The sequence below is a fragment of the Manis pentadactyla genome, chromosome 2, assembly GCF_030020395.1.
Source record: "Manis pentadactyla isolate mManPen7 chromosome 2, mManPen7.hap1, whole genome shotgun sequence".
NCBI lineage: Eukaryota > Metazoa > Chordata > Mammalia > Pholidota > Manidae > Manis > Manis pentadactyla.
In genome coordinates, this window is record NC_080020.1 from 22,539,965 (window position 1) to 22,555,508 (window position 15,544).

Consider the following 15,544-nt stretch of genomic DNA (forward strand, 5'->3'; position numbering starts at 1 on the left):
ATGATGACTTCTTTGTGTTCATGATACCTACCTGCCTTACTAACCAGAAAGCTCCATGAATCAGACCTGCTGCTGCTGGCCTGCACATGGTTGCTCTTGTTATTGGCAGCCATATCCCATGGAGAGGGGTTATGAGAGGATTTGTTTGGTGTAATTCAGGTGACAGAATCTGTAGAGAGAAGTTCAGATCTTATGTTTTCATTGCCATAATTAAGACACTGCACTGAATGTTTTGAAAAAACATCAAACTCTCAAAAACTATAGTAGCCATGTGGCTTGAGTTTAAAGACTGGCAAGGAAAATTTAAATAGAAATATAAATGATCTTAACTCTCTTCTACATTTGAGTTAATTTTCTGGGTATGTGTTGCTTCATATTATTTTTAAAGTATTTATGTTGGATAACAATTTTAAATGCCTTTCTCTAAAATGCTAAAAACTCACTGTTACTATGCATAGTATGTATACATATAGATGATTCACCTAATTTAATTATTCTCTTTATCCCAAATATCCTTTTTTCTAGAGCTGAATCCCCTTAGATTTTAAATTCAAAAGCTAAACAGTATCACATGACATTTGATGCATAAGTTAGATTTCCATGGAAAATTAAGCCAAGTGTCATGGATTCTATGATAAAATATCTAGCTCATAAACAAGAACCAAATTAATGATAATATAGAGTAATTTTTATTTTCTAGTTACTATGAAGTTGAGATGATCATTTAGACATACAGTTCTCAAAAGTTAGTGTTTATTATAATTACTAGGTTCACTCCAGTCCAACCAAATGTTTGGAGTTGTATAAACTTGGATTCAAAATCCACAAATGCTTTTTAAGTTCTAGCTAATGGAAAAGAAGCTTGAAAATGATAATCTGGAGTTGTTTTCTGGAAATATCAAGTGATACTCTTTCTAGTTATACTGGATCCAATGAGCACTAAGAGTTTTGACTCTATCTTTCCCAGGCTTAGAGCACCACACAGACGCTGTGGCTAGTGTGCACATACACTATTCAGATTCTGAATGTTGGGTAAATAGGATTTCCTGAAATAAGGATAAAAGAAATAAAAGGCTCACAATTTCTTCATTATTTTTGGCCCAATCTAATTGGAATGACGGCAGTGCCATTTAAAAAGTCTAGAATAATTGTTGGTGAAATGGGTTAGTTCTATATAGAATGTTCATCTTTATATCAATATGCATGATGGTAAGGAAATATAACTTTCTTTTGGTGTGAATTACCATTTTTTGTTGTTTTATGAGTCATTTTTTCACATTGCTGATGTAGATATTGAATTTTTTAATTTGCTAATTTATTATATCTCTACGGTACACTTTTCATCATATTTTTAAATGCCTTTCTCAGACAAAGATTTTAAAATAATTCTCTTAATTTTCTTTAGTAAATTTTAATCTTAACACTTAAATCTTTTATCTGAAATGATTCTACAGTAAAGGATGCAATATGAGTGAAAATTAATTTTTTTCCCTAGGTCTACCCAGTAGTTTCAAGACTAATTGTTGAATACTCCTCTTTAAGACTGATATTAAGCACCAGCTTTATAATATATACAATGTTTGTATATGACTGAGCTTTTGTTTTCTGTTCTTTTGAGAAGATAGTATATAAAACTGTATGTACGCTTGTCATCAGAGAAATGCAAATTAAAACCACAATGAGATATCACCTCACACCAGTAAGGATGGCTACCATCCAAAAGACAAACAACAACACATGTTGGCGAGGTTGTGGAGAAAGGGGAACCCTCCTACACTGCTGGTGGGAATGTCAGTTAGTTTGACCATTGTGGAAAGCAGTATGGAGGTTCCTCAAAATGCTCAAAATAGAAATACCATTTTACCCAGGAATTCCACTTCTAGGAATTTACCCTAAGAATGCAGCAGCCCAGTTTGAAAAAGACAGATGCACCCCTATGTTTATCACAGCACTATTTACAATAGCCAAGATATGGAAGCAACCTAAATGTCCATCGGTAGAAGAATGGATAAAGAAGATGTGGTACATATTCACAATGGAATATTACTCAGCTATAAGAAAAAAACAGATCCTACCATTTGCAACAACATGGATGGAGCTAGAGGGTATTATGCTCAGTGAAATAAGCCAGGTGGCGAAAGACAAGTACCAAATGATTTCACTCATATGTGGAATATAAGAACAAAGGAAAACTGAAGGAACAAAACAGCAGCAGAATCACAGAACCCAAGAATGGACTAACAGTTACCAAAGGGAAAGGGACTGGGGAGGATGGGTGGGAAGGGAGGGATAAGGGTGGGAAAAAAGAAAGGGGGCATTACGATTAGCATGTACAGTGTGTGGGGGGGGCACAGGGAGGGCTGTGCAACACAGAGAAGACAAGTAGTGATTTTACAGCATCTTACTACATTGATGGACAGTGAATGTGAAGGGGTATGTGGGGGGGACTTGGTGAAGGGGGAAGCCTAGTACACATAATGTCCTTCATGTAACTGTAGATTAATACCAAAAAAAAAACAAATAAAAAACTATATGTAGTTTTGGAAATTTGAATATCAAGGACCATTATAGCATCTGTATACCTCAGAATCCTTCCTCTAATTTACTCCATTGTTCATAATTTTCTGCCTCATTGAAATCTGACATACTGCATATATTAAAACATGCTTGAACCTCATCAGATACAAACTGGTCAGTAGTGTCATTTCTATGTCTAATTTAGTCTGAGTATGTTCATTCCATCTTTCATCCCTGCTTCTGTTAGCCTTGCTCCCTGCTTTGCACCGAATGCCTTATTATTGGTCCTTAGTGTGAATCAGAAATGTAATGGAAAATGTATTTTAAAAAGCCCTAGACTGTGAAGAATTATGAGCCCAGAGGGTGGTTAAGAAAGGTGAGGGTCAGAAACATTTTCATTGGAAAATTTCATTTTCCAATGTCCATTTTACTCATGCTCAGAATTGTCTTCAACTAGGTGACCTAAGAAAAGCCAAATTCCACAATGCACGATAAGGTATCTGGGGAGGGGATGATGATCTGAAATATACCCTGTCATGCTCAGTACTGGATTTCAAGTAAGATCCCTGTCAAAAGAAGAGAATTAACAAAAGCTCTGTAACTCTCCTCCATTTAAACACTGATAGAATTTATAAGTAGGAATACAGTGAAATAAGTTCTCATTTAACAATGTCTTAGGCAGAATTTTTATATCACTTATTGTAAACAAATCTGGAATTTATGTGTTATGGGGCACAACTTAGAAAACAGAAGTTGATCATGTAGATTCACTCTCCTTGATTGATAGAATGTGCAAACTAAGAAGCTCTAAACTTAAATAACTTCTTAGGGCTAACTTGTACAGCACATATGTACAATGTAGTGAAGACTCATCTCTTACTTTGAAACCAAAATACATCCCAGTGTAAAAATCGATTTTTTTGGAGGTACGTATGATTGTTTGGACCCTGCCAGGGATAGATTTTGCTGTCTTTGTGCTTGCTGTATGCTTGTATACCTTATTATTAGTAAAAATTTCCTGTTAAGTAAGGTATATACTTTCTGTAGATCTGCTTTGACAGTTTGACCTCTGTTGTAGTGTAATGACCTTTAATCAGAACTGTGCCATTCAACCAGTTTTTAGCGTGCTTCTGAAATTACTATAAATTCTTAGGCTCAGCTTCTCATTATTATCTTCTTTAATATTTTCAGTGCTCTCAGCTCTTTAAAATTTCTTGTTCTTGTCTTTTCCTGCTACTTCTGATTCCTAAGGGTAATCATTAATTTTGATGAGATTATTCACAGGATCATTGTTTTCTACCTAAGTTTTACAGGAAATGGACAGTCCTTCCATTTGGTTTATCACATTCAAAATACTGAACTAGAATAAAAACACTTCTTGATTTAAGTGTTCCCTCCTAATGTTCTCATCAAGAACAGTGGTGAGAACTGTTGTGTATCTGGTGTGTAAAGCTGCAGGTTGGTACCCAGAGCCAGAGGCAAGCTGGAGAGATGCTAAGGACATAACTTAAAGCCACACTCTGAAATAACAAAGCAGATGGGAAAGGCCTATTCTCCTGAGTCTAATAACTGAACTCAAAAAGACTGTACCATCCTCAACTCCAGGCTCAACCAGAAGGAAACAACTATTTCTGTTTCATGTTAGTTTGTCAATAATTTTATCTCATTTCCTGGAGAAGTATTTTAAGACTGAGTCATACTGTTCAGTTTCTAATAGAAAACAAAACTATATTGAGTTCCTATACTGTACTTTTTGGGCAACCTTCCCAAGTGAATTATACTATTCTCTTTTCATCTTTATTATTTCCTTTTTTCTGCTAGCTTTGGGTTTAGATTATTCTCATTTTTCTAACTCATCAAAGTGTAGAGTTAAGTTGTTGAACTGAAATTATCTTTTTTCAATGTAAGTGCTTACAGTGATAAATTGTCTTTTTAGCACTGCTTTTACTGTATCCCATAAGTTTTAGCATGTTGTGTTTTATTTTCATTTATATCAAGGTGTTTTTAAATTTCTTTCAATTTCTTATTTGACCTATTGGTTATTTAAAAGTGTGTTTTCCTTCTGTTGCTTTTTAGTTTTATTCCATTGGGATTGGAAAGATAGTTTTTATAAATTCAGACAAAATTTATTAACAATTGTTTTGTGGTCTAACACATGGTCTATCAAGAAGAATGTTCATGTGCACCTGATAAAAACACATATGCTGCTGTTGGGTGAAATGTTCTATGTGTCAGTTTCATCTAGTCTATACTGTTGTTAAAATTATCTATTTCCTTATTGATATTCTATCTGATTGTCTTATACATTGATAGTACAGCATATAAGTCTCCTACTATTATTGTAGATCTGTAGATCTGTTTACTTCTCTCTTCAACCGTAACAGTATTTGCTTCATATAGTTTGGAAATATGATGCTTGGTGCATATATGTTTATAATTGTTATATCTTCTTGGTGAATTGACCCTTTTATCAAAATATGTCTTTCTTTGTCTATGGGTAACAGTTTTTGATAAAGTCTATTTTGTCTGATATTAGTAGACACCCCTGCTCTATTTTAGTTACTATTTTTTTCAAATATCTTTTCCCCATCCTATCACTTTACACATTACATTCATTTGTACTTAGACAAGGACACCATAGTTTCTTTATAGGCAGCATGTGGTTGGATCATTTTTTAAATCTATTCTGCCAATTTCTACCTTTAGATTGGGAAGCTTAATCCATTTACATTAAAGTAATTACTGATAAAGTGGGACTTAATTCTGTCATTTTGTTTTCTCTATGTTTTGTAGGGATTTTTTGTCCCTCATTTCCTCCATTACTACCTCCCTGGTGTGTTTAGTTTTTATACCGACACATGTTTATTCCCTTCTTATTTCCTTTTGTATGTATTTTATAAATACTCTGTTGTTTCCATGGAAATTACATACAATGTCCTAGAGTTAAAAAAGTCTACACTGAATTGATGCCAATTTAACTCCAATCATACAAATCTACTTCTTTAGATTTCTACCCCCTCACTTGTTATTAAATTTTAAACTTTGTGTATTGCATACTATTAACATAGATGTATAATTTTTTCATGCATTTGTCTTCAAAATTCTGTAGAAAGTAAAAGGTGGCATTACAAATCACAATTATAGTACAAGAATACTTTGGAGATATTGCATATTCAGTTCCAGACCACTGTAATAAAGCAAATAGAGTGAGCCAAATGAATTTTTTGGTTTCCCAGTGCATATAAAAGTTATATTTGTACTATAGTGTACTCTATTAAGTGGGAAATAGCATTATGTCTCAAAAAACAATGTAGATACCTTAATTAAAAATTATTTATAAAATATGCTAACCATCATTTGAGATTTCAACAAGTTTGTTATCTTTTTGCAAGTGGAGGCTCATGCTTCAGTGTTGATGGCTGGGACTGGTCAGGGTGGTGGTTACTGAAGGTTGGAGTGACTGTGGCAATTTCTTAAAATTAGACAAATGATGTCTGCCACATCAATTAACTCTTCATGAACAATTTCATCTAGTATATGATGTTTGATAGCATTTTATGTACAATAGAACTTCTTTGCATAATAAAGTCAGTTGCAGTAAAGTGAGGTATGCCTGTATTTAATTTGTCCAGTATGGATAAATACTTTATATTAAGCAAAACTTATTATATATTTTAAAATACCAATGGGGTAGTGATTCAGTTTCCTAATCACACTTATTTCTATAGGGAGAAAAAGTTACACAAGAAAATGAAAGACTCAAAACTCTTTAAAACTTGTAGTGTTTATTCTGGGAGTGATGTTTTTACCCAAGGCATAGTTTCTGTAGCATCTTTCTCAAGTTTGAGTCAAACCTGTCTCTGGCTTTGACCTAGTTCTTTTTCTTCAATTTTGAAGGATATGAATATCTTCCATGGGGTGGGCTGGTCTGACCCCAAGGCTGGATATGTTTGGAAAGTGCCAATTGGTTCACTTTCTTTTTTCCCACCGTCTCTAAGCCTCTCCTTTTATCCAACTTATCTTCTCCAAAATTTTCTATCAGTAATTTGAGAATCAATACTTGGAAAGTTTCTTAACTTCCAATTTTTTTCTCTGCATTTTTCCATATACCATTCATATTTTGATTATTCAAAATGTTTGTTTTCATAGTCCATTTCATGTAAACCAAACTGAACAATTTTTAAACAATTAAACTGTTGTCCTGCCCTCTCTCCCTTCCTTTCTCTCATCTTCTGTCTCATCCACAGCCATCCCAGGCATCACAGCCTGGGTTCCAATATGAAAGCCAATTTTCCCTTTAACCTCATACTCAGTTGAATACATAGCACATGCAAAATTTATGATCTAGTCATCTGTTTCCTATGAATGATGTTAACATTTTGATGCCTGTATTTACGACCCCTTAAATTTCAAGACATAGTCAAAACAAATGTCTCCATGGAACTGAACTTACTGCGACCGCTTCCAGGAATTCATAGAGTATACTCCATTTTCTTTGCTAATTGTAATAGCAGAGATCTAATAATTAATTCATATTTGTGTGCCATGTTTTTTCTTCCTCTCCCTTCTCCATGGAGTTCCATGTCTTCTGGAATTCCATGGTCTTTAATAGAAATGTCTTCATCACAGTTGATTGTGGTTTGAAAATCAGTAGCCTTATCTTCTTACTCTTCATCAATCTCTGTAATATGCTTATTTTTAACTAAAATTACAGATATTTTAATACAGTGAGTTTCTATCATGTTGGCTCTAGAGTAATAAATCTTTCCTGTTTGTCTAGGACTAGCCATGGTTTAGTAATGAAAGTCATGTGTCCTAGGAAACCCCTTTCCATGATACAAAAACTCCCAATTTTCTATATTGGGTGCAGAAGTTTAGAAGAAAACTCTAAAACCAATGCACCAGTCTAAAAAATAGGTCTGAAACAACATCCTTTTTAATATCAAATTAATACAGCATACATTGTCTGCCTCTTTGGTTGCTGCCACTGTTTTTCCCTTTGACCACTAATGTTGGGAATGATTTGCAGTTCATAGTAACAAATCAGCTATTGAGGCATCAGTCTGAGTGATACAACTTAAGTGTACAAATTAAATGCATTGTATTCATGAAAATAACCCATCGATTTTTTATTCTGATATAGATTAACTATTGTGCATTGTATTGATATAGTGCTAAATTTTTTTAATGCTGGCTAAAAATTTCCCAAATTTCATGAATAATACAAATTCACAGATCTAAGAAGCCCAGTGAACCCAAAACATAAGAATGAATCATGAAGAAAAATACACAAAATCACACCATAATCAAAATTATGCTAAAATTCAGTGATAACAAGAACAAAGATGCATTATTTTTATTCTGTAATAAGAATAAGAACTATAGCAGGCTTTTCAGTAGGAAAAATTGCAAGCCAGGAGAGAGTAACTTATTTAAAGTATAAAATTTTTTTAAATTATTAATTTATAAGTTACCCATCAGAAATAAACTTCAAAAGCAAAGATAAAATACTACTCAGACTGACAAAGGGTGAAAGAATTCATTACCTACAGAGCTGCATTGTAAATGTTAAAGGAAGTCCTACAATCACAAGAAAACTATAGCAGATGGAAACCTGTATCTGTACAAGGAATGAAAAGCACGGATAATGACAAATATAGAGACAAATGTAACACTTTTTCTTCTTAATATTTCTATCCTTCAGAAGATAATTGTCATGAAGTATAATATTACTCAAAGGTGGTCTGTGGTATGTTAAAGATGTATATTATAAATGTTTAGCTAACAATCCATCAGCATATAAAAAAACCCATAAAATTTAATTAATTAAAAATAAAGTATAATAGGAAAGAATGCAAACAGCAGATGGGCAACTAGAACACAAATAAAAAGATGTTAAACATGAATATATAAACAGTAATATTAAATATAAATGGCCCAAAGGACCCAATTAAATGTCAGAGAATGTCAGATCAGATTTAAGAAAAACAAGACACTGGTAAAGAAGAAGTTAAATTGTCACTATTTGCAGATGACATGATATTGTACATAAAAAAAACCCTAAAGACTCCACTCCAAAACTACTAGAACTAATGTCAGAATTCAGCAAAGTTGCAGGATGCAAAATTAACACACAGAAATCTGTGGCTTTCCTATACACCAACAATGAACCAATAGAAAGTGAAATCAGGAAAACAATTCCATTCACAATAGTATAAAAAGAATAAAATACCGAGAGAACCAAGATGGCAGTGTGAGGAGAGCAGTGGAAATCTCCTCCGAAAACCACATGTATTTTCAAAAACACAACAAATACAACTAATCCTAAAAGAGAGACCAGAAGACACAGGACAACAGCCAGACCACATCCACACCTGTGAGAACCCGGCGCTTCGCGAAGGGGGTAAGATACAAGCCGCGGCCTGGCAGGACCCAAGCGCCCCTCACCCCAGCTCCTGGTGGGAGGAGAGAAGTCGGAGTGGGGAGGGGGAGGGATCCCAGGACTGCTAAACACCCAGCCCCAGCCATCCGCACCAGAGCACAAACACACAGTGAATGGGATGCTGGGTACTAGGGAAACAGGACAGTAAGACCTGTGAGCGGGTCCCTGCAACCGGCGCCCCTGGGACAAAGAAAAGCGAGTGCTTTTTGAAAGTCTTAAAGGGACAGGGACCCCACAGCTGGATGGAAGCACCCTGGGACACTTAGCCCAGCAGCTGAGAATCACGGGGAACTCTGGGCACCTGAACCCCCACAGCACAGCTCAGAGGCCCCCACCATGATAAACAGCCTCCTGCCTGTTCCCCCTCCAACGCGGCTCCGCCATATTGGAGTAGCACCCTGAGGTAGGCCATGCCCACAGCAACTGCAGAGCTAAATAAACTCCATAGCAGCTGGACAAGATCAGAAGCCCCGTCTGCATGCAGCTGCCCAGCACAAGCCTCTAGAGGCCGCTGTTCTCCCAGGAGAGGAAGGCCATAAACTGGCAAAAAGGGACCTTCTCTTACCCAACACACGTGCCAGCTCCCCACATATACATCTATCTCCATGAAAAGGCAGAAGAAATTGATACAGACCAAGATCACAGAGGCAAACCCTGAGAAGGAGATAGACCTAACCAGTCTTACTGAAAAAGAATTAAAAATAAAGCTCGTAACTGTGATGATGGAGCTGCAGAGAAATATGTAAGAGCTAAGAGATGATGTCCAGAAGGAGATTACAGAAATGAAACAATCTCTGGAAGGATTTATAAGCAGAATGGATAAGATGCAAGAGGCCATTGATGGAATAGAAACCAGAGAACAGGAACGCATAGAAGCTGACGCAGAGAGAGACAAAAGGATCTCCAGGAATGAAACAATATTAAGAAAACTGTGTGACCAATCCAAAAGGAACAATATCCGCATTATAGAGATACCAGAAGAAGAAGAGAGAGAAAAAGGAATAGAAAGAGTATTTGAAGAAATAATTGCTGAAAACTTCCCCAAACTGGGGGAGGAAATAATTGATCAGACCATGGAAGTGTACAGAACTCCCAACAGAAAGGACCCAAGGAGGACAACACCAAGCACATAATAATTAAAATGGCAAAGATCAAGGACAAGGACAGAGTTTTAAAGGCAGCTAGAGAGAGGAAAAAGGTCACCTACAAAGGAAAACCCATCAAGCTATCATCAGACTTCTCAACAGAAACCTTACAGGCCAGAAGAGAATGGCATGATATACTTAATGCAAAGAAAGAGAACGGCCTTGAACCGAGAATACTGTATCCAGCACGACTATCATTTAAATATGAAGGAGGGATTAAACAATTCCCAGACAAGCAAAAGTTGAGGGAATTTGCCTCCCACAAACCACCTCTACAGGGTATTTGAGAGGGACTGCTCTAGATGGGAGCACTTCTAAGACTAAATAGATGTCACCAGAGAAAATAAAATCACAGCAAACAAAGCAGACCAACCAATACTAACTAAAGGCAAAAAATAAAATCAACTACCCACAAAAGCAGTTAAAGGAAGCACAAAAGAGCACAGAATAAAACAACCAACATGTAAAGAATGGAGGAGGAGGAACAAGAATGGAGAAAAATAAAGAATGACCAGACAGTGTTTAAAATAGCTCAATAAGTGAGTTAAGTTAGACAGTAAGATACTAAAGAAGCTAACCTTGAACCTTTGGCAACCACGAATCTAAAGCCTGCAATGGCAATAAGTACATATCTTTCAATAATCACCCTAAATGTAAATGGACTGAATGCACCAATCAAAAGACACAGAATAATAGAATGGATAAAAAAGCAAGACCCATCTCTATGCTGCTTACAAGAGACTGACCTCAAACCCAAAGACTATAGGAACAAAGAGAGACTGAAGGAACAAAACAGCAGCAGAATCATAGAACCTAAGAATGGACTAACAGTTACCAAAGGGAAAGGGACTGGGGAGAAAGGGAGGGAAGGGAGGGATAAGGGTGGGGAAAAAAGAAAGAGGACATTATGATTAGCATGTATAATGTGGGGGGGCATGGGGAGGGCTGTGCAACACAGAGAAGACAAGTAGTGATTCTACAGCATCTTACTACGCTGATGGACAGTACTATAATGGGGTTTGTGGGGGGGATTTGGTGAAGGGGGGACCCTAGTAAGCATAATATTCTTCATGTAAAAAAAAAACTAAAATCAATTAAAATGGTTGTTTGGCACAGGAAAAAAAAACAGGAAGGAAAAACAGAAAATTTACAAATTGTATATTTGAATGTTCAACACAACTAGTATTCAAGAGCAAACTCACAGAAGATGTTCTACCCATATACGAGTAAACTCAAATAGGCAAAGAAGTAGCTTAAAGATTTTATGTAGATTTGGTGAGTAAGATACCCATATAAAATAATGGGAGATGTTATGTTGACACAATATTTCTGTGACGGACAATTGGAAATGCATATCAAAAGCTTTAAAATTAAACAATACCTTTTGACCCAGCATCTCTTTTCTTAGAAAATTATTGCAAAGAAATTATAAGACAACTGTATGGGAATGTTAATGTAAAATTTGTTACTTATAGAAATACAAAAATAGAAACAAAGTAGGCCTTTTTCAGGAGAGGTTGCAGAGAAAATGCACTGGAGAAAAAAATGTCAACCAGTTCAGAAAACTTATAACAACTGATGGATATTAATGGATTTTCTTCTAAACACTCGAAACCAATGAATTAAAAAAATTTTGTTTTAATAATAATTGTTATGATCACCAGATGGCGGTGTGGCTCTTTACTGTAAATGGATGCTGTACCATTTGGCCCAGGTTATCACTCCAGCAGGTCACGACTTTCTTAGTGAATCAAGGTTTGTATTACTGGAGCCCTGCAATCAAAACTGAGAGCTGTGAAGGAATTCAGAACTTATCTAGTTGTGAGTGCTCACATCTTTTGCATGCCTGACTTGCAGGAATCCCCTTTATAGCATTATGGAACACCTCCTACCAAAGCTGTCCCTTGAACTGTCAGCCAACTCTGTACTTAAAAGTTCACCTTTAGATCACTTGAAGATATTCCCGATATGTCAGATATGATTTAGATCACTTGAAGATATTCCCGATATGTCAGATATGATTATTCATATGATTCACTGGGCTAGCTCTGCCCAGTGGAGCCACATAAAACATGTCTGCTCACCACTTCTGCTTTAACACTGAAGTGTTTTCAGACACCTAGCTATATTCCTCCCCATACTGAATCTTATTCTCTTCTCCAGGTACAAATTTGTTGTACTGCTCTTTGGGTGCACATAGTTTACATTTTCCTCTCCATATTTTAACCCCCATCCTCTTTTAGACATTTTCCAAGCAGTCATATAACTAGTGCCTAGAACATGCGGCTTTGGAATTAAACACTGCTAGTTTGGAATCCAGATTCCAACACTTACTAAAGCCGCGTGACCTTGGACAAGTTAATTTAACCCGAGTTTCAGTTTTTCAATTAAGAAGTTGTAATAATAATATTGTGGGAATTCATATATAAAGTATAAAAATCATAAGTAACCGGGATGTAATGTATAGCATAAGGAATATAGTCAAGATATTGTAACAGCTTGGTAGGGTGATAGCTGGAACCTAGAATTATGTATATAAATGTTTTATCACTGTGTTGTACACTTGAAACTAATGTAATGTAATACTGTGCGTCAACTCCCTTCAATAAAAAATAATTATCTAAAAAAAAAAATAAATAAATAAATAAAATAAAGTATAAAAATCATATGAATAATCATATCTGACTTGATTGTTTATAGTTCATGATTCATGGTCAAAACAGAAACAGTTTCTGTGATACAAGTGCCCTTGCATTGTTCCCTATGTAAGAACTTGTTCGTTATGCTTCAGAAGATTGGAGTCTGTTGAGAGTTGGACTTGATTAAAGATTGTGCACTGAGTCCCCTATACAGAATTTTATTGTTGTTAACAACCATTTAGTCAATTAATATGAGAGGTGCCCTCTCGGCACCACTCTAGAGCTGTTACGCCTTGAGTCCCCTGGCTGGTTCCTTCAGATCTTCGATAACTCATAGCATCCCCTCCCTTATCTGCGGGTCAGAAACAGGGAGGGGACCAAAAAATAGAGCCATAGCATATGAAAATAGTTGTGAGATTTAAATGTGACAATTTGCACAGAACAAATAGCTAACCCCTCACATACAAGAGGTGCTAAATACATGCTTACTGTTACATTCTAATTTTCTCATCTGTAAAATAATATTCACCTAACAGGTTACTAAGAGGTTTAAATGATATAATGTCAGTAAATTCCCTAACAGTGCCTGGCATACAGTAGGCAGTACCAAAGCTAGCCAATAGTTTAGGAATTTCAGAGGCCTCCGTGCAAGGCGGTGGGAATATGTGAAAACAAGTAAGGGAGAAAGAGTAGGCTTTTCCATTACAATTTAGAATAGTTTGATTAGGCAGGAAACTTGTCAAGTTTCTGTAAAGTTGACAAGGAAATCATAATGGATCTGTAACTAAGGTTAAAAATCTAGCCTCTTCTAAGTCATCCTTCTTGTTTTTCTTTCAGAAACTAGTGCATGCAATGGCTCACCATTATTAGCAAAAGACAAACAGCCTAAGAACTCTTTCCTCATATTTTTTCCCTAAATTATGAAAAGGCATATTGAAAATGATTCAGTACATAAAAGTTTAACCACTAAAGTATGCCTTAAAACAGAATAGATAAAGATTATGAAATGAAATGGTGTAAATTATAAAATACCTTTACAAATCCTTAATGCCATCATTAAAGAAAGAACATTTTCTTTATGTACAATCTTTTCAAAGTACCTAATTATTTGAGAATTCATATACCCCAAATATTTATATACTAAAAACTATTGACTTTAAAATTGAACCACCTTTTTCAATGCATTGAAAAGATATGAAATATATATTCATATGCACAGCCTCCAGGTTAGGAGTAGTAGTTATAGTCAGGCCGATAGGTCCAGTCCTGTATCTGCTACTTACTGCTATGGATACTGACAAATGACACAACTTCTTTGATCTTGACAGCTCCAATTTGTAGAAGTCATATCTACTTCTCAGGGCCATAATGACACTAAAATGAGATAATATAGTTTGGTAAATAGCATTTAGCAAACATTAGCTTGAAATAAAATGGTAATTCTTCTTGTATCCTTTCCTTGATTAGATCAAAGGCCTATGGAGGATCTTAGCAAGGCAGATGACTACAATGCAGCCAGAGGACTCTGAGGTGGTCCGGAGCAGGATGTTACAGCCCAAGCAAGGTGGGGATGATGGGCTAGTTAGGGCTACCAGAGCCCAAACCAGTGAGGGGGACATCGCACATGGGGAGTTTCGGATGTTGCAGTGATGAGAAATTGGTGACAGCCAAAGAACTGATCAAATAGATACATTAAGCTTTCTCACTTTTGGAGAAGGGAGTTTCAAATATGGAAAAGGAGAAAATTTGAATAAACCCTATCGTGTTAGATTGGAACTGGAGGTATTAGTGTATATCTACAATTTTTTTTCATGTAGATATAGAAACACAGGTGTAAATCTGTGTGTTTATATAGAGATATACATTAACTAGCTCTGTCCATCGAGGAGAGGAAGCAGCAAAACTCCAGTAAACAATGAGCACACCTTGCTTCCCAATCCCTTCTAAAGACCAGACTCCACTGAAAGGAATCAAGGCTCCTTGGAGAAATGGCTGATGCCAAGTCCAGGGCAGGGAAAGGGTAAGGTGAACCCAGGACAGTTCCTTGGATCAGGACGTAAAGAGATGCACAGAGAATTGTGGAGACAGGTCAAAAGGACACTTGCAAGAGTTATCACTGGTCAAATCTAGAACCAATAACTTAAACTGAGCCTTCCAACTAGTTATGAAGAGTATAGAGATCTCCTTGAAGAATTTTTAAATAAAAACATTTATTCAAGTTCAAAATTTTAACAATTGCATGCGGACCTGGGGGAGTGTATATTGTTTGCTATTTTGTTAACTCTTCTATCCTTCTCTCTCTTTCACTCGCTCTTGTCCTTGTTTTTTTTTTTAGTATTATATAGTTGTACAGTTGATATATAACTTGTGATATAATGAGTTATAAGAAATACATATTTGGTCACTCATATGACCAAATATATATTTCCCAGGTATGTTCAGTCTTCATCCCCAGTTCCTGAAAACACTGCAGTCTCAGAGGTGAAACAGGTGTCTTGTCATGTTAATGAGAGACTTTTGGACCCCACCCAAGGGCAGGGGGCTGGAGGCTGATTCCACCAATGGCCAATGATTTAGTCAGTCAGGACTACGCAATGAGGCCCTCACAAAACCCGTGAGAAGAGCTCGCTTGCTCTGCTCCGCCTGCCCTGCTCGGCTGCATCCTGCTTCTCAGTCGGAGAGAGCTTGGATGCCTGGGGAACCAGAACGCCTCCACGTGCCCCCTAGGGAGGCCCCAAGCTCCACGAGGAGAGGAGCTCCTTTATCTGGGACCTTGCCCTGTGTCTTCTTCATCTGGCTGT

At 36.3% G+C, this 15,544-nt stretch overlaps 2 protein-coding genes across 5 annotated transcripts in view; one reads left to right on the plus strand and one right to left on the minus strand.

Moving 5' to 3' along the window:
* Positions 1–15,544, plus strand: part of ZNF300 (zinc finger protein 300) — a 131,639-nt gene that overhangs the window by 83,042 nt on the left and 33,053 nt on the right. The window lies entirely within an intron of this gene.
* Positions 1–15,544, minus strand: part of SMIM3 (small integral membrane protein 3) — a 126,142-nt gene that overhangs the window by 81,369 nt on the left and 29,229 nt on the right. Inside the window, exon 4 of one of the 2 annotated variants that reach the window (XR_008993298.1) lies at positions 12,760–15,345. The exons of the other annotated variant lie outside the window; for it this stretch is intronic. The gene's annotated coding sequence lies outside the window, so the exon portion shown is untranslated. Of the gene's footprint in view, positions 1–12,759; positions 15,346–15,544 lie in introns of those variants that run through there. 2 annotated transcript variants of the gene reach the window in all.